Below are 20,358 nucleotides of genomic sequence, written 5' to 3' on the forward strand. Positions count from 1 at the left end.
AAAAAAAAAAAAAAAAAAAATTAAGAAGATTTGAAAAATTAGAATAAGTAGAAAAAGCACTTTACATGTTCTTTAAAATGATCACTACCTTAGGCAAGATATAGATTTTTTTACTATCAAAGGCAGATAGTAAATAGTTATTCAACCTGCAGCTGACATTGCATGAAGCAGCAATTAGTAAAAATAATTTAGAGAGTAAGATTAAATACCTGAATTTTCAAGTCTCAGAGAAGGTTCTCGGCATAAATTAAAATCATTTCACAATAGAAATAAATCACACCAAGCTCAAACAATCTTTTAAAACTTGGAAACCCACTATTGAGAAAAGTTTCATCATTCAAACTAGTTTCACAAAAGCAGCATCATGATATCCCCCACCTCCCACCACCAATTTATCCAACACCTGCTATTCACGTATAGTCATCACAGAGCACTTCTAGGTATGCTACTGTTAAAATAATTTGTAAGTTTCTTCTAGATTTCTTTTGAAAAACCTTGTGGCTAAATCAATTGATGCAGTATTTCTAGACTTCATTCTGATACAGAGGAAGTTTAAAACAGCAGTGAGTCCATGAATATTTTTTTCGTGATTTGAACAAATTAGCGCTTTCAAGTCACGAGGCAGAACTGGAATCCTGCTCTACAACAGCATTGGATCAGCAAACGTTTCTTGGGCACCGAACATGAGCCATGCTCCCTCTATAGCTGAAAGGTGCATATGTTAGGGGAAGGACACTGACGGAAACAGCCCACCCTGGCCAGGCACCATAGTAACCATTTGCATGAGTTGTTTTACGACAGGAGGTCCTGGTAAGGAACACGGAACTAATAAGCCACCACCAACCGCAGGAGTTCAGGAAAGGTCAAAAGGAAACAGCACATATCCGACCTCCTCCCAGAATCCTTCTCTCCGGCATCCATTTTGGCTGAGCAAGGCGTGTACCACCAGGAAGGACTCTGAATCAGAATGACTGGCTAAAGACAACCCGGAAAGGAATCCCATCACCATAAAACCCGAGACTGCGAGACATGTGGCAGAGCTGTTCTCCTTGGTTCCCTTACCCTACTGCTCTCTGCCCGGGCGCCCTTTCCCAATAAAATCTCTTGCTTTGTCAGCACATGTGTCTCCTTGGACAATTCATTTCCGAGTGTTAGACAAGAGCCCAGTTTCAGGCCGTGAAAGAGGTCCCCATTCCTGCAACACATAGTCTATGGATAAAGCAGGAACTGTGGGTGGAAAATGAACAACTAATGCCTTAATTGTACAAAGTCAACACGGAAAAGAAAAAGTGGTAGAGCAAAGCCTTAAAAATGAAAAGTTTTAAAGTAACAAAGGATATAACACAAGAGAATTAAAAAAAAAAACATATATTACCACATATGTGAGGATTCTGTGGCTATTATACTTACAGTTGGTGGACTATGAAACCACATATTTTGAATTTGATGACTATGGTGGCTGCCACCTCTACTTGTTCCATCTGAATATAAGGTATCAACTGCTCAGTACTTCCTAGGTATGACTTCTAAGAAACTCCTAGTGGGTTTCTATCTTTGGAAAACATGTCTTTTTCTCATCCATTGAAATCTTATCAAGAGTGTTGTAACTATAGACTTAAGCTGAACTTGTCATATGAGGACCAGAGAACCAACTCCTGTAGGCTGAAAAATATTACTAATTTATTACCATCAGTTCAGTTCAGTTCAGTCGCTCAGTCGTGTCCGACTCTTTGAGACCCCATGAATTGCAGCACTCCAGGCCTCCCTGTCCATCACCCAAACTCATGTCCATCGAGTCGGTGATACCATCCAGCCATCTCATCCTCTGTCGTCCCCTTCTCCTGCCCCCAATCCCTCCCAGCATCAGGGTCTTTTCCAATGAGCCAACTCTTTGCATGAGGTGGCCAAAGTACTGGAGTTTCAGCTTCAGCATCAGTCCTTCCAATGAACACTCAGTACTGATCTTCTTTAGGATGGACTGGTTGGACCTCCTTGCAGTCCAAGGGACTCTCAACAGTCTTCTCCAACACCACAGTTTAAAAGCATCAATTCTTCGGCACTCAGCTTTCTTCACAGTCCAACTCTCACATCCATATATGACCACTGGAAAAACCATAGCCTTGACTAGATGGACCTTTGTTGGCAAAGTAATGTCTCTGCTTTTTAATATGCTATTACTATAGTTACCACTTATAATGCTCATATTCTATGCCAGGCATTTATCATGCCATTTTGTTTTCATAAAATCTCTTTGATGTGGATACAATTATCTCCACTTTGCAAATGAAGATGAGGCTTACAGTTTTCAAGTACTCTGTCTAGGACCACATGGATTGTAAATGGCAAACCATGCTTTAGAAGTGACGCCAGGGTTGGAACTTAAAGGTAAACTCCCAAACACTATGCTATTCAGTCTTTTCACGCACCACAATATAGTGTGAACTCACACTCTTTAAAACTACATAATAAAAGCACTTACTTAACAAGAAAACAATATACAATATTTTCCTGATTTTTTCAGTTGTTCATGAATTCCCCTAGATTTACAATGTTTTGTTGTATTAGAGAAATTACCCAGGCTTGTTAAAGTAGTTCTCAGGCATTTTTAAATGCTAGTGGGCAAAAGAAGACCATGATATAGAACTTTTCCCCAGTACTTTGGACTATTCTAATTCTTACAGAATGAGAAGCAACATTTCTTCAGCTCTTCAAAAATCTTCGGAATGTAAGAGACCATCTATTAATGGGTATGATATTAACCACTGTATGTATCGTAACATATACACTATACTAGTGAATTTTGAAGAAATAGGGATTGATGGCTCTGTTGTCTTACTTTTCTTGTATATTATTGGGGGGAATATTAGGTGTACATACATGTATACATGCATGCACACACACAAATGACTAAATAATGCATTTCTAAATGAATATGTGCATTCATAAGCTTACACGGAGATGAGAGATTGCCTGAGTAATAATTAGCATGGTGGTAGAAGGTGGTGTACCTAAAAGTCCCAGGATTTAAGAATGAAATAGACCACAACTCCTGAAATTGGTAAGAATAGATACATGCGCCAGTGTTTAGTCAAATGCCACCAAGATAATTGGTCTGTGTGTTTTCTTTGGTATACCTGTTAGAAATTCCTCATTTCCCTATTAGAAAAGGTAATTTCAAATCCCTGTTGGTGATTTAGTATGACAGATTCTCATTGTAGCAACAAAAATCAATTTCTCATTTATCTGGAGTTCCAACATGATTTTAAATATCCTAAATATAAGAAAAAAGAAGACAAATTCTATGTTTTTATGCTCAGTGTACTACATATCTGCATGTGTCAGAAGGTCAGCACATGGGGTAGTATAGAGGGATGTTTACCTCTCCCCACTTTGCCCACCAAAGTCTAAGCTATATAGAATTTAATGTAAAATAAAGTACATATACTTCATTTTTAATTACTTTCAGATAAGGAGTAATTATTAATTACTAAAATAATAAATATTAACAGGAGAAAAGAAAGAGTAAAATATAAAAGGCACATAAAGTATATAGAAAGTATATAAAGCTATATGCTAAAAAGTGTATAATAGCAACACTATTTAGTACTAGACTTTTCTGTAGCTCAGATGGTAAAGAATGTGCCTGCAATGCAGGAGACCCGGGTGCAATCCCTGTGTGGGGAAGATCCTCTGGAGAAGGGAATGGCAACCCACTCCAGTATTCTTGGCTGAAGAATCCCATGGACAGAGGAACCTGGTAGGCTACAGTCTGTGGGGTCGCAAAGAGTTGGACATGACTGAGCAACTAACACTATTTAGTATTGGGGTACACAGTTGAGGAACAGTGTTACCATTTGCTATAAGTCAGTGTAATGGTGAAAATAATGATTCTTTTGCCATAAAGAAGGACCTAAACTGATTTCCACTTTGCTCAACAAAGCAGAATGATATGTACCATATCTTACTTCCATGAAACCAATAACCATTAAAGAAAAGCTGGCCATTTAAGTTATAAACTTTACATATTTGGAAAATTGGTTAATTTAGTAGATTACTTTCCAACTGTCCTAGACAAAGTATTACTATAATGTTGCCATCTGTCTAATAATATGGAATAAAAATAAGACCTTTAAAACCATCTTACAATTTTATTATCCTTATACTCTTCAACAAAATGAATACGTCTATTTACATTTTAGAATAGGCAATAAAAATGCAATCATTTGCTTTGTTTCCTAAGAAATGCCAGGTTAAGATGAAAAAATGTGATTGTTTTGAATATTCAATTATTTTGAACATTTTCCATCTATATGTTGTAATTTTATTCTTCTTTCTTTTTCATACGCACCAGAAGTTCAGGAGAAGGACACATATATTGATAATCCAACCTAAAACCTACACACACAATTTTGAGACAACAACAGTTATTTGTAGATTTTAGATTATGTTCCATCCTGCTAGACTGAATACAACATGTTTGCCCTAAAATCTTTTCCAAGCTTACAATATGGTCTCTAGTTTCAAATGATGACAAAGACAGATTGGTAATCAGAAAGCAGGAAATTAATTTTTGAAAAATCCTTAAAGATTTCTTTGAAGTCTGATATAATACCACCTCTTAAAGTACACTAAGTGTATGTCCTTCAATGATTTGTTTTTACATTACTCTATTTACTCTTAACTTTCTAAATTTAATTTCATTTGCATTTATAGAAATGCATTTTTCTATATGCATTTAAGTATCCAGACCATGAACTTACTAGGTACCTGCTGCTGGGATTTTGTATGGAAGCTGTATGGTTCAAGCAAATGCAAAAAAGACTTCAAAGTTTTGAGTGAATTTGCATAGAGACATAAATTCTCCAGGATATTCAAAGCCATAAATTTGCTGCAGGACATATATAGCTCTCTCGTGGCTCACGAAAGCACAACAATTCTCTTTATTTCACATTTGTCTATTACCACATTTTCTACAAGACTCTTCACAGGCGCTCCTTCTTTGCCCGCACTGTTTTTATTTCTAGATTCAGAATGTGCTAACGGGTAGTAGCAGTTGCATTTACAAAGTTAATAGTGCTGGACAGGCTAAATGAACTTTAAACCTAGTTCTTTCCTCTTCCCTGTGCCCTGCCTGTAACACATGTAGAGGGTTGGTAGGTATAAACTCTGGGCATGACCTGAGCTAAAAGTAAAGAGGTTTGCTTTTCAAAATTGTTGGATAAAATATAGTTGACTGTAAAAAAGACTTTATTTGGCTGTTTGAAATACATGTATGCATGTAGTATGTATGCATACATATATAATATATATATCATATATATTATATATAACATATAAATATATAAAATATATGTAAATATGTATTTCAAAACAATTATATACCTATATATAAAACAAAAGTAACCAAATATATTCTTTGGACCAAAGGACAGCATTTTCCATTCAACATAAAAAGGAGCGATTGACTTAAAATATACCCCCTTAAGCTGCAGTCATTACTGAAAGTTACAAATGAGAGTTTAGAAGAAAATGGCAGTTTATTTCTTTTTACAAAACTCATACAAAATATGAGTATCTTTTCCTAATTTAATCTCAGGATCCTAGATAAATGTCAGAATGTCCCCACAGAGAGATAAAGGATGAGAATCTGGCCCTAAATGACTACTATGAAGTGATTTCATAAATATTTAAAATACTTGTCCTTCACTGTTTTAAATGGCCATTCTCTTGTTTTGGTCTGCCCCTCATGCTCCCCGTACCCCATTTTAAAATAACAGATATTAGTGCCAAACTACCAAATCTTGATAATCATTATAATAAAATTAATACCCCCCTTTTTAATGCAAAAGAAAGTAATTATCTAAACATGTGCTAGCTCTTTGTAGGTAAGGTTCATAAAATTCACTCAAAATATCTTAGGCAAATATGAAAGCATAAAGCAATTTCACGACAAAACATTATTTTGCCTCTTCCATCTTTCCAACTTATTTTCATACACATATAACTATAATGTAAACATATAAATATCTGATGCAAATTACAATAACATTTTTCCCCATCAGCATTGTAACTGCTGAATTGATATATTTGAAAATTTTAATGACATAGTCTGATCATGCTGCTTTAATTAAGTTTACTTAAAAATATGCTTTTTAAATAAAAAAGCAATATGAACAATAAAAGTGAGGACACATTTGTTTGGTTCAGGTCAGACTTTACTATGATGTAATCACACATTTTACGAAAGTGTGAAATTTAGTCCATGGAAAAAGACTTTTTTCCTGCCTGTGACATTTATGAGGTTCACTTCACAATCCAGACTTAACTGAAAGGAAAAGTCATAGGAAGCTGAACATGTTGAGTTCAAAATAGCATTATCTAAAAAGTCCCAAAGAAAATTAATAACAATTATGAAAATTAAAGTATCTAAAGGATGCAACCCCCAAATAAGAAATTATTTCTTTGATAACATGTTTAGTAATGAAATACAGAATGAAGACTCTCCAAAATGAACCCTCTCTTAAAAGGAAATGAAAATATAACTTATTGAAACTGTCCTTATGGTATCATGTGGGTTATGAACAAAAGAACTCCATTATTTAGTTCCAGATACCTCACAAGAATCTTAGGTTCTTATTTAAAACAAAATTCTTAAAAATGTGAAAATCCTCTAAAACTTTAAAGTCTTGACATTCAACTAGATGTTTCAACCCAGATACCTCCCTGCAATCAAAAACTTTCTCCAAAATGGAATTATTTAGAATCCTCAATCCAATTTTTTTCTCCCATGACATTATTCCATTGGAACAAAACACCCACGTTTCAAATTGAGACAACATTAAGAAGATTTAATAAACTAGTTAAGGGAAGCTGAAAATCGAGAACACCCTGCCGATTTCCACAATGAATTAAAATAGCCAATCCTCATCGGTGTCTTTTACAGAAATAAAATCAGGCGCATCACGAAATCTGTCACCGTACCTGCGTGCACTTTAAACGACTACGGCACACACGCTGTAAGATCTTCACTCTGAGACATAAAGCACACTTCATGTAACTGCTGCAAAACACTGCTGCAGAGGAGCCCAGTGCATTTTTTTCGGGCAACTGATCCAGCTTTCCACCAGCCCTGTGACCTCTGAACTCCCTTCTGCCCCCCCTCCTCTCGCTTCTGCAGTCAAAGCCTCGGAGCTGGTCTCATTTGCATAAGGCTCGGGCAGCCCTCCAGCAGCTGAAACGGAATGCTGGGTAAGGAATTGTGGAACTGCAGTTCTGCCAGAATACCTGAATCACCCGAGAACTGGAATCCGCGATAGGGGGTGGGCACCGACTGCGCCGGGCTGCCCGCATCACAGCCCCACCCCCAGCCCCCCTTGTCTATTAATGTATAAGTGTTTTTAACTCTTTGTTTTAGAGTCCTTCTTTCCCCTTCCCCACCAAAAAGAAGCTGTCAGCAGCGACTATGGTAACCAAGGAAACCCAAATAGTCAAATACTTCATTTAAATACATGTGGAAGGCCAATTTAAAATTTTCATTAACTGCTCTTGTTTTTGAAACATAGCTATTTTTCCCCCCTTGGAAGGCACAGTGCACGCATAATCAGGAACATAGGATATTTCTTTTTGTTGTGGTTTAAACAGCATCTTACAGGCATTGAGTACATGAAGTCACTGTGGTAATTCTATAAAATGTTAAATGCGCCCTAGTGCCTTAAGATCATCCTAAATGATGTCCGAGAAATTAATTGTAAAGAATTTAGGTCCCACGATGCCTTTAAAACAACACAGCAGTAAAAATGTGGAGCAAAGTTAAACTATGTGTTTTGATCTAAAGATTCATGCAGCAGTAACGCTTGTCTCTCTTTGGCAGAGATGTTCAGTGTTGTGCTATTATTTGCTAGAGTTATTTCTTCCCTTGTCTTCCTACACACAGCAGTCTCTCTATTTAAAACACAAACTCCCTTGCTCATAAACCTAAGAAGTGATTATTTTCTAGGTACAGAAGGTCATGTATACATATTTTTATAAATACCCATGAAGGCACATATTCTTTTCTAAATGGTGAGTCAATGGAAGTATGCATCATCACATAATTAATCCATTCTTCTTTTTAAAATTAAGCTAATTTGTTTTCTCCTTTAATGAGTGAGTAATATTTAGGAAATAAAAGGTTTAATGCAATAAAGAAATATAACATGAAAAATAAAAGGCACACAACGGATTAATATAGATATATGCTATTTTATACTTAAATATAAAATGCATTGTTCTGGGAGATAGCATTATTAACATTTCAAAATTTTCTTGGTTTTAAAATTTGTTATTTAAATAATTAACTATGTTAAATCTCTTGTAGTACACTGAAAGATATCAATAAATTTTGAATGCTATATCATCCAATTCATAAAACACAAACTATTGCAGTACAGAATTTTTTAATCCTGGAAAAATAAATGTGAAGATTTTTATTTGAGCTATTTGTTAGTATTCTGCCATATGTTATTTCTGCATTATAGAAGGTTAGAAATTACTGAATGATTTTTTTAACCCATAAATTTTTAAATAGGATAAATAACTTTTCAGTTTACTATAATCATATAAACATTTCTCTATCACATCTGACTACATCAGCCATTTAATTGAGTTGGGTCAATTCAAGTGCATCCTTCATATTACACACTGTAAATATCTTGCAAAGTTTTTAAGGCAAAATGCACATCAGCCCATCCTAATTTAAATCCAATCAAACACAAGGAAGTGTTGGAGTAATTTATAAAATCACTGACCTGTTCAAATAGCTGTAGTCTTAGTCCTTGCACTCTTTTTTCATTAGAATCCAAAATAAATTGATTAACATTTTCTAATGTGTGTCAGCATCACCGAAGGCACTGTTCTTCCTGGTTCAGCGGAATCTTCTGAAATTTGCCAGCCCTGTGTTTTATTGCTGGTACCGTATGCTTTATTGTTCAGCGACAAGAGCTTCACTCTGCACAAAGACTCATTACCTACTGCTTGCTGCACGGCATCAGCCTCACTGAGGCTGCCTATATGTGATCACATGGGAGTTTTGTCTGAGAAAGCCAGGCATGCCACTGACTTCACTGTGTCTATGGATATTTTTATCAGCTGAGGTCTGCTAGGAGGAAGGAATAACAGATTAGGGAGCTGCTCTAAGTCATTAATGCAGCACAACTTATGGAAATCCCTTCACAAGATTTTTTTATTATTATTATAGAAAACATTTGAGCAGGAATTCAAAAGAAGTTCACTAGATTTCATTTTAATAGGAGGCTGGAAAATAATTTAAGGAAGGGGAACTAAGGAAAAAGCTGTTTCCCACCTTTTGCTTTCTGAAAGTACTTTTGTACAAATGTTATTAAAGAACCTTACTGAACTGAATGATTTGACAGTATGTTTAACCTTTAGATTGCTGGTGTTTCTTTTTCTTGGTTGTTTTCTAAAGGATAAGTCACTGTTTCCCTCAAAATCGCCTCAATGAAAATCTCAGTCACTAATAGATACGACATATGAATAAAAAGAGATGTTCTAATTACTTTTGATAAAGTAGATGAGAGAGTGGGTGTCTTTTATTGATGTATATAAGTGAGGTAGATGATTAATTTATCTTCTCAAAAGATGACACATTCCTAGAAGAGCTGACTTAAAAGAACAATGAAGATTTCAATTTAAAGATCTAAAGGGCATGTGGTTCATATTAATTCTTAAAATCGCAGTAACTTATTTTAGACAGCTTACCTCAATAAAGCATATGGTTTACCTTATCTGATTTCAGTGTTAACAAGTAGTTTCAAAGCTGACTACTCAACATTTATAGTAAATTTTCTTCTATGTAAATATTGAATTAATACATGTACATATATACACATAGGTATAGTCAGATTATCTTTCCAAAGTATATTTTAAAATAATTACCTAAAATTATTTCTCAAAATTTGAAAATGGATAGTGGATTTCCAAATGAAAAAGCTATTTAATAATTGGAAGTTGATGAAAAAATAAACTTATCTCTTTAATAATCTAAATTGAATTGGTAATTGAAAGCTTGTTTCTTGTTAATCTCAATGGAAATCTTAGGACAAATACATGCAATGTGCAACAAAGAGCACAGAAGTAAAAGTCAGAAACACCATACATAAATATCAGAAAATAAAATTTTCTGTACAGTTAGATATATGGAACATTTTAATAATGCCTGTAAGTAATATAGTAATCCTAAAAATAGTAAATCTATATACCTGTTTAAACTTTTCATTAATGAGAAGTTATTTTTTGGAAATAATTATAACTTAAAATTTTTTTGTGTCAGCTGAAATTTTAAAAAATAATTTAAAGCCAAAATAGGCATGTGTGGCTAAATAGCCAGTCTCTAAATATGATGATTTAACATCATTCTTTATAATATTTTTTGTAGTGTTAACATTGATTTAGAATGTTTCATGACTTAAATAAATGTCTTTTCATGGATTTTTCTTAACCTTGAAAAAATATTCAGATATGTTTCAAATGCCACCATTTTAATGTATTTGTTCCAAAATGCTCATGTTCATTTTCCCCTGCAAACAAGAGATGCGCTAAAGCTAGAAAACCTTGGGGCATTAAAAGAAAAAGGAAAACAAGGGTTTCTGGCTTATAGTGTAATTCTGGGTTCTTAAAGATATGCATATTGTAGCTAATATCTTTGATGATGTCATCATGTTAATGTACAAGGAAATAAACAAAAGGCAGCCATTTTTCTGTTACTGCATCACTTCAAAAACAGTGAAATAAAATGGTCGCCAAATGGAAAAAAAGAATCAGCAGAAAACTAAGTTACTTTCAAATTTTGGGGAGAGGGAGGGGCAAAGGTTGTGAAGTTAAAAATAAAAATCTATATGTATGAATTTTGTATGAATGTATGTAAAGAAATAATTTATAATAAGAAAGAACTGTATAAATACAAGGGATATAGATATAGAAAGCAGTTTAAACAAATTATCAGTAAAATAATATCTCCAATGGAAAGACTATATAGTCTGTAAACAATGTATTAAATGTAAAAGCTTATGAAATTCATTAATGTTGAAAAAGGTATTTAAAAATGGACAACAGAGTTGGAAAGATCTAGAAAAAACAAAATGATCATGAAACAGTAATAAGCTTCCCAGGTCTACTATTGTCTTAAATGACCTTGGTGAATTATTCTATCATCTTATGCCTTATTTGTCAAGTCTGCAAAATAGGAACAGAAAAATCCTTGGAAAACATATCATGGAAATAAATAGCAATATTTTTATACTTCAGTTCTCTAAGTAAGTTTTAACCAAGCATTGTCAACTAATATTAGTAAAGTAAGGAGAAACAATGTAAAATTCTAATGAATAGTTGAGAATTTTTAAATGCATTTTCCTAATAGCAGAGATTAACAGTTCTAGTAAGTAGATAGGACTTTCTGAAACAAGAGGTGATTTTTCCCTAATACCTGCAGAAAATAAACTAGAAATGAATTTAGTAAGTAATTTGAATGAATCTCAAAATTGCCTCAGGATTAAAACAAATTACAAAATATACCCATCCTTGCAATCAAAATTCTGTTACTTGGTCAGGGACATGACAAGAGAATTGCAGCAGAGTTTCTGATTCTCACACAATGAACAGCAATGCCTCTGCTTATATAACAGGTTCATCAGCCAAGAGTTCTTTACATTCGAAATTACCAGAGAAACACAAGATCACAGCTTAAAGAAGGAAATTCCATCCAAGATTAAAAGAAAATTTTAATTTGCTTTATATATGAAAAGCTGTGAATTCAAAAAAGATATGTCAATTCTTTTTATTGACTCTTACTAGCTTGACTTCTCTCTAATGACAAAGAGGCATAATAGAATCATTTTGTTTGCCCCTTTTTTCTACAAAATAACTAAAGCTTGTCAGAAGTAATCCAGAATGTTTGCTATCCAATTCATTCAGTTACTTGGATATAGACACGCCAAGTGAATGGTCCCTTGAAAATTCTACTGCATGAAGAAAGATGAAGATTAACAGATACCATCACCTGCATTAACTAGAACCGTATTAATTGGCATGTACATACACACACACACACTGGCATATACCAGTATGTCATGTTAGATGTACCCTTGATAAGGCTGGATTTTCAAGTTACCTTCACCCTTCTTTATAGTACATTCAAAGAAGTCAATAAGTTGGCCACGTCAATGTCAAAATCCAGGACTAACTCAATTCAATTCAACAAACATTTGAGAGTTTACTATGTACTAAGCTTGAGAGAGTTGCTAGGGATATAAAAATGAAAAATACACCATACCCAAGAAGATTATAATCTATCTAGCTAAAAAATAAAAGTTGCTCAGCAAGTTATGGGAGGAGTAGTACAGCAGAGATATGTTTTCTTAAGTTTGACTATTTTATTGACTTAACAGGTATTTTAGGTACAATGAATATAATTTCTTTTCAATATTGTTTCATAAAATCAGAAAATCATTTATCAAATATCATATCTAGATGTCTATACCTGTATATATAACATGTAATAGCTACATATTCCTGCGGTATCCTTCTCATCAAAAGGTTGAATTTCATTTCCCTTGTCTTCATTCTAAGTTAGCCTTAATGATTTGCTTAACCAATAGAGGCTGCACAAGTGATGTTTTGGAGATTCCAAGGTTAGGTCCTAAGAAACTATAAAGCTTCCACTCCAGCTCTTGGAGTCTCTTGAGTCTTCCAGGAGCCTTGAGTTGCCATGTGAGAGGAATAACTACAGTAAGACTGTCACAAAGAAGCCAGATAGTAGCACTGTGATCAAATGATCTGAACTGAGCCCAGGATTCTGGCCATTCCTGATGCCTAACCCATAGGTAAAGCCATCGTGGAGCCTCCAAATCTACCTATCCACCAAAGGTGTATCGTGAAGTTACCCTAGTTGTTACTATGGGGCAAGAATTGCTGAGCTGACTTTTTCTCAAATTCTTGTCCTAAATAATTCAAAAGATGTAATAAAATGGTTGTTGTTTTAGGCACTAAGTGTTGTGGTAGTTACTCAGATATTGGTATCTAGAACCTATTTACATGTGTGGGACAGAGACAACATAATAAACATAAAAGTACAAGAAAGGGCAACCATATATATATGTATATATGTATACATACACACACACACACAAATACATATATGTATATACACATACATGTTTCCCAAGGAGTGCTAGTGGTAAAGAATCCATCTACAATGCAGGAGACTTAAGAGACAGGAGTTTGATCCCTGGGTTGGGAAGAGCCCCTGAAAGAGGGCATGACAACGCACTCCATTATTCTTGCATGGAGAATCCCATGGACAAAGGAGCCTGGTGGGCTACAGTCTATAGGGTTACAAAGAGTTGGACACGACTGAAGTGAATTAGCACGCAAACATTCAGTGAAATGGATGAATTTAATGGATTCATTAAAAGAAAATACAATTTGGGAGGGTGGAGAAAAAAGCAAAAAAAAAAAAAAGAGCGTGTCCAAGCCCATGAGGACTGAGTTATTTAAGACGATTGTATTGCAGGAATGGGATATCTGAACAGAGAAGAGATTGCTTCACTAGCCAGAAGAAAAGGGAATTCCCAGTAATGGTACTTTGGGAAAAACCCAGAAACAGGGGCAAAGCTTTACTATAAAAAGAGGAACTTTGAGGAAGTTTGGGTGGCAGGAGATTTAGGCATGTGCTGGGAGGCTAAAAGAGAAAAAAGGAAGTCTGGTGCCCCTGCTTGGAGTGTGATGAAGCTTGAAGTGCAGAGATTTTTGCAACATAGGAGACACTGGGAAGTGACCAAGGCATAGAAAAGGAGGTGTGGTTAAAGTGATGAATAAGGAAAGCAATGTTGGCAGGAGAGAAGTAAGGCTGCAGGCAGTCTTAGGAAGAGGAGATACGAAGAAACGATGAAACCCTGGCAACTGAGGAATGGAGAGAAAGGAATTCATCATAAAGAAAGCAGGAATTTTAAATTGGTTGGATAAGCCAAGCTCTCTGATTTATTGCATTAAATTCAACAGTTCTGTGATTTAGTTACAAATTATATATAACCAGTAAAGAGCATCTAACGAGCTTTGTTAGACAGATTTAGTAATTTCATGGGTAGTTTGATTTGTATTGGCCTCAGTTTGTCCACTTTCAAATATTGTGAAAATTGGTTTACATCAGATTTTGTTAACATTGTGTTTGGGAGCTTACAAAAGACTATAAAACAACAGGATCTTCCTTAAATAGATAGAGTACATAGAGGAGACCACTTATGTTTCTTTCTGCTATTTGATTCCTAACTTGGGAAAATAAAAATATGTCTTAATTCTACAAAGATTAAAAAGGTAGATACTTTTGGATAATTCAGACTAAGACAAAATATGCCCCTCCACACCCCAGGAAACTACACACCATCACCTATCAAAATATACAAGTCTACTAGAGCTATATTTTTCTGATTCTTCTATTTGGATACTAGACTACCAAAGTAGCAGATGTTAGGTTAAGCAGCCAGTGAACAGCCATGCAGAATGATGCAGGTTAAATGGTAGGTATTGCTATAATTGCTCTGCTGCATATACAATATGTACATAAATCATCTGAACATGGCTGCAAAGAAGTCTTTATGCAAAGTGACCCAGAGAAGAAAGTATCCAGGTTTCCCCCTACCCTTCATTTTCTTTATCAGCACAAAGGCATAGAAAACAGCATTTATCCAGAGAAAAGAGTAAATGAAGCAAACATCCTCTCTGAGAACACAAAGGATACATTTATTTCTTAGTGACCACCAACTTTGATTATAAAGATTTCTTTTTATGCTGAATTAGATGTCTAACATGGGACCAAAAATATGGAACTGGGCAGGTAAAAAAAGAAAAAGAAAAAAATAATAATTTAATAGGACCAGTGGCTTTTCCATATCAATGGGAAGGTTATATCATAACTGGAAGAACTATCAGTGGTAAAGAATCTGCCTGCCAATACAAGGAGACACAGGACATGGGGGTTCAATCCCTGGGTCAGAAAGATCCCCGGGAGAAGGAAATGGCAACCCGCTCCAGTATTCTTGCCTGGGAAATCCCATGGACAGAGGAGCCTGGCAGACTACAGTCTGTAGGGTCTCAAAGTCAGACATGACCAAGTGACTAAGCATGCACACAAAAGAGCTGTGACACTGCTTTGGGGTTCAAGACACAGGAAGGAGTTTCTTATATTTTATTTCACTAACACAAGTCTATAGGTACTTGACTAGATTGAATCTACTCTGATTTATATGAAAGAAAGAAGAAAGAAAGTGAAGTCGCTCAGTTGTGCCTCTTTGCAACCCCATGGACAGTAGCCTGCACGAAGCTCCTCTGTCCAAGGGATTTTCAAGGCAAGAGTACTGGAGTGGGTTACCATTTCCTTCTCCAGGGAATCTTCCCAACCCAGGGATTGAACTCATGTCTCTTGCATTATAGACAGACAATTTACTGTCTGAACCACCAGGGAAGTCCCTGATTTATATGAGACACACAGAAATAGTTTTAGCATATTATTTACCTGAGTTCATTCATTCATTCACATATTCATTTTCCATTCACTGATTACTATATGCTCAGAATCTGATTCAGTGCTCTGACAGGTTAAAGAGATGAATAAGTCACAGGCAGCAAGCTAAGTGGTTTTCCATCTAGAGGGAGGGACCTATATAAAGAAATAGATACAACATAATGGGATATATCCTCTAATTGAAAAATGTATAAGAACATAAAGACAGGAGTGAATAAGCTATATAAAAATAGCTAATAGTTATCAAGTACTTAACTAAGACTGAAGTGTTTTATTTTACACATATAAATTGACTCTTATAACAACTGCAACAAGCCTATGAGGTAAGTTACTTTTACCATCTCCATTTCATTGATGAGAAAACTAAGGAATAGGCTAGTTAAGTGACTTGTTAAGTGACTTGTCAGTTAAGTGACTGACAGAGTCAGTATCCAAACCCAGATAGTATAACTTTAATGCAGTGTGTCTCTACTGCTATCATGTTACTTGAGATAGTCACAAGTGGGCTTCATAGAAGAGGTGATATGGAAGATGAATCTTAAGGGATGAGTAAGAGTTCTTCTGTGGAAAAGGAGAAGAGTATTCTGGGCAGAAGAGCTAAAATATATACAGAGTCTGAGGCATGACTAATGTATATGTGGAAGAAATTAAAAACTTTACTGTGAAAATGGTAAGTTTATTTGATCTTGATATGGGGTTGTGCATTTGTAAGGCTGGCTTATTTGGAATTCAACTAAGAATCAGTTTGTACTCCTAGGGGATGTAAAAATTGCTCGACTACATCTATGTTTTGTTATTAGACGATTCAGAAGAATGAATTGGAGAGAGGGTCTGGAAAAAAAGGACACCGAATGAGACAGTTGAAATACCCAATAGGAAAAGGTTACAAAGCTACGAATGAAGGCTGTAGCAGCCCTAGTTATGGAAAGATACTAAGGAAGTAAGTCAGCAGATACTTAGGTGGGAATGAGGGGGAACCCTGAATCCAGGATTTTTTATTTGGGGCACAGCATGGATGATGATATCAGTAACCAATGTTAGAAATACAGAGGAAATCTTTTCATGCCTAGGGCAGCCATGACTTGTGGTGAAACGTGTAGCAGCTCCAGAGCATGGCATGCTGGATATACTGACTGGTGTGTTTGCTCCTTATTCAGCTACCAGTCCCCATAAGCTGAGGGAATGTTTTCCCCAAGTTATTTTCCTAAGGAACAGGCTTAAGTATGCCCCAACAAAGGATGAAGTAGAGAAGATCTGCATACAGAATTTCGTTAAGATTGATGGCAAGGTCCACATTGATACAACCTACCCTGCTGATTTTATGGATGTCATCAGCATTGACAAGACTGGAGAGAATTTTCCTCTGATCTATGACATCAGGGATTGCTTTGCTCTTCATCATATTACACCTGAGGAGGCCAAGTATCAGTTGTAGAAAGTAAGACAGATCTTCATGGGCACAAAAGGAATCCCTCATCTGGTGATCCATGATGCTCACACTATCTGTACCCTGAATTCCTCATCAAGGTAAATGACATCATTCAAATTGATTTGAAGACTGCAAATATTACTGATTTCATCAAATTTAACACTGGCAACCTGTGGAGGTACCAACTTGGGAAGAGTTGCTATGATCACCGACAGGGAGAGACATCATGGTTCTTTTGATGTAGCTCATGTAAAAGATGCTAATGGCAACAGCTTTGCCATCCAGCTCTCCAACAATTTTGTTATTGGCACAGGCAACAGAACATGGATCTCTCATCCTCGTGAAAGGGTATCTGCCTCAGCATTCCTGAGGAGAGAAACAAGAGATTGGCAGCCAAACAGAGCAGTGTGTAAAATGATCTCTAGGTGACATGACTCTCAAAGTCTTTGTACTTAATTAAAGATATGGAGCCAGTCAGTGGTAAACACTGAATGCCTAAAATGCACCCAGAAAAAGTACAGGCCCTAAGAACACAAGGATTCCATTCTGAGTGTTCAGTGCCTGGCAGAGGAGTTCACAGACAAAATCAATTACCCAGATATACATTTCTCTCCATTCTCTCAGTGGCCTGATTAAAGGTAAAGAAAGCACAATCAACTTCACAATCAAACTTCAAATCTGGAATAGCATTAATCGAACTTAACTGTGATACTCATATAAGGAAACTATATAAAAGTGTTCTATGCAGACTAAGATCATGGTCCAGATCACAAAATCTACCTCCATGCTTTATATTAATCATACAACATGAAGACATACAAAAAATAAATTAGATTTCTCCTTTAGGCAGGTGTTTTAATGAGCTTAATCCCGAGGCTTGCTATTAATGCTAGTGACTGACTTCTTTGAAATGAGGAATGCGTTTTCTTTCCTATTCATATAGTCAGCTTCCTGTTTAGTATTCATTATTCATATCTATTTTTATCAAAGAGCACTATTACATGAAACCATGATCCAAGCATGTTTGGCTCTAATTTTTAACTCTCCAGGGAAGAAAATTATACACCCTTATTGTACTGGTATATAATTGACTTTCTTGGTGGCTCAGACAGTAAAGAATCTGCCTACAATGCAGGAGACCTGGGTTCAATCCCTGGGTTGGGAAGATCCTCTGGAGAAGGGAATGGCATCTCACTCCAGTATTCTTGCCTGGAGAATTCCATGGACAAAGAAGCCTGACGGGTCCATGGGGTCGCCAAGAGTTGGACACGACTGAGAGACTAAAACACACACACACACACACACACACAATTGTGATATACACATGTGATCAGAGTATATATGTGTTCCTTTGTATTAGACAGTGGTGTTATTTAATTCGGGTTATCAGGCTAAAGCACTTTTCACACCTATCTTAATTTGGAACATCAACATGCCATTGAAGAAAAGCCATCAGTCTTGCAAATAAATAGTAAAAAAGACTTTTGATCACAGTCTCATTTAAACTCTGTCTAGATATTCTAAGAATTTCTTACCTTGGATTAAGAATAGAAAGAACTGTAAATACATTTTATCTGAATACTGTGACTCCTGAGGGATTCCTGGGTGACTCCTGATAACTTTAGCTGACAAACAGGGATACCACAGCTATTGCTACTCTTTTGAAGCTAAAGCAAGATTTTAATCTTTGCCTCTTTAATTGCTGATAGTTATCTACGTGTATGCTGTCACTTCAGTCGTATTTAACTCTTTGCAACCCTTAGACGGTAGCCTGCCAGGCTCCTCTGTTAATGGGCTTCTCCAGGCAAAACTACTGGAGTGAGTATCTTCACTGGAGTGAAGATACCTCCAGGGTATCTTCCTGACCCAGGGATCGAACCTGCATCAGCTGCATTGGCAGGCAGATTCTTCACACCCGAGCCACCTGGGAAGCCTGGTAGTGATTGACCGTTGTTGCTGCTGTTACTCAGTCACAAAGTCATGTCCTACTTTTGGCAACCCTTAGGACAGTAGCCCACCAGGTTCCTCTGTCTATGAGATTTCCCAGGCAAAAATACTGGAGTGGGTTGCCATTTCCTTCTCCAGGGGACCTTCCTAGACCAGGGATTGAACCTGCATCTCCTGCAGTGGCAAGCGGATTCTTTACCACTGAGTCACCTATGTGGGAAGCCCATATTTATCTGTGAAACACGGGAATTATGATGACTGAGACAAAATTGGGCATTATATTGCTACCATTTCCCAGCCATGCACAGTGAGGTGACTTTAATGTGGTCTACTGATGCTTATTACATTGTGTCTGTACAGTATCACTTTGACCAGGAAGCCTATGACTACATTATTTCACTTCCCCTTTATTTATTTTTTCCCTTTGCTTTAATTTACTATATATTATAGCCACCCTGAAACCAGGTGGAAGCAATAAATTTAAGACTTAATAAACTACAAGTATTACATTATTACTTATTACATATATGTAATTAATATTAATACTTATTACGTATTACATATTTATCAATGTCATAGAATGTCATATAGCCATTAAAGTCAGCATTATGACTATATAAAAATATAAATGTTTAAAAGATAATAACTAGTGAAGAAATTTACCAGAAATATAAACAAACATGATTACAACTAAAATGTATAAAGAAGACTGGTGAGGAATTAAAGGAATTTAGGGATTATGTACGAGTTTAAAACAATATACACATTGCAAGTTCAGTGTTTTAAGCATAGGATAGTTAGAAAAGTAGAATCAAAATCATAAAAAATAGTTATCTCTTGGACATCAAGTAATAAGTGATTTTGATTTTTGACTTTGGCTTTTTCTAAATTTTATAAGTGTTCTGTTGCCTGTTACTGATACAATGAAAAATTAATGATATTATAATTTTTATATTAAAATTAATTATGTTAAATTAATTTAATTGTAGAAAAAGAATTTAAAATTAAGGCTATTGTTCAAACAATTTTAACTGCTGTGATTTTAAGCCTTCAGATATCAAGGAAATTGAACTCTGCCTCCACACTCCACCCTTGGGCCGGATTTGACACAATGCCATCTGGTCTACCAGGTTTTTCAAAGATGTGATTTTTTTTCATTGATGAACAGATTCCTTTTCAACATTTTCTTCAAGCAACTACACACTGTGTGTGCTGTTTTTCGTGGCTCACCTTTGAGGTACTGCAAGAATGGTCACGTGTCCACTCCCAGGCCTTCTCTCAGGGGCAGTGAACCAGAATGGGTGACTAGAGGTGGCACAAGAAGTCTCAGTTCTGAATGAGCTGCTGAGCCTTACATTATGATACATTATTTTACTTGCCTGGAGGAGATGATTGTTGTTTCACATGCAGA

The 20,358-nt window shown here is 35.8% G+C and overlaps 1 protein-coding gene and 1 pseudogene across 1 annotated transcript in view; one reads left to right on the forward strand and one right to left on the reverse strand.

Moving 5' to 3' along the window:
* The window catches only part of CSRNP3 (cysteine-serine-rich nuclear protein 3), a 105,199-nt gene extending 98,075 nt beyond the window's left edge, over positions 1-7,124 (reverse strand). Inside the window, exon 1 of the mRNA XM_010858947.1 lies at positions 6,982-7,124. The gene's annotated coding sequence lies outside the window, so the exon portion shown is untranslated. The remainder of the gene's footprint in view (positions 1-6,981) is intronic.
* A 9,069-nt stretch (positions 7,125-16,193) lies between these two features.
* LOC105002420 lies at positions 16,194-17,413 on the forward strand (annotated as a pseudogene).
* The last annotated feature ends 2,945 nt before the right edge of the window (positions 17,414-20,358 follow it).

The sequence above is a fragment of the Bison bison genome, unplaced genomic scaffold (assembly GCF_000754665.1).
Source record: "Bison bison bison isolate TAMUID 2011002044 unplaced genomic scaffold, Bison_UMD1.0 scf7180017864452, whole genome shotgun sequence".
In the NCBI taxonomy this organism is placed as follows: domain Eukaryota; kingdom Metazoa; phylum Chordata; class Mammalia; order Artiodactyla; family Bovidae; genus Bison; species Bison bison.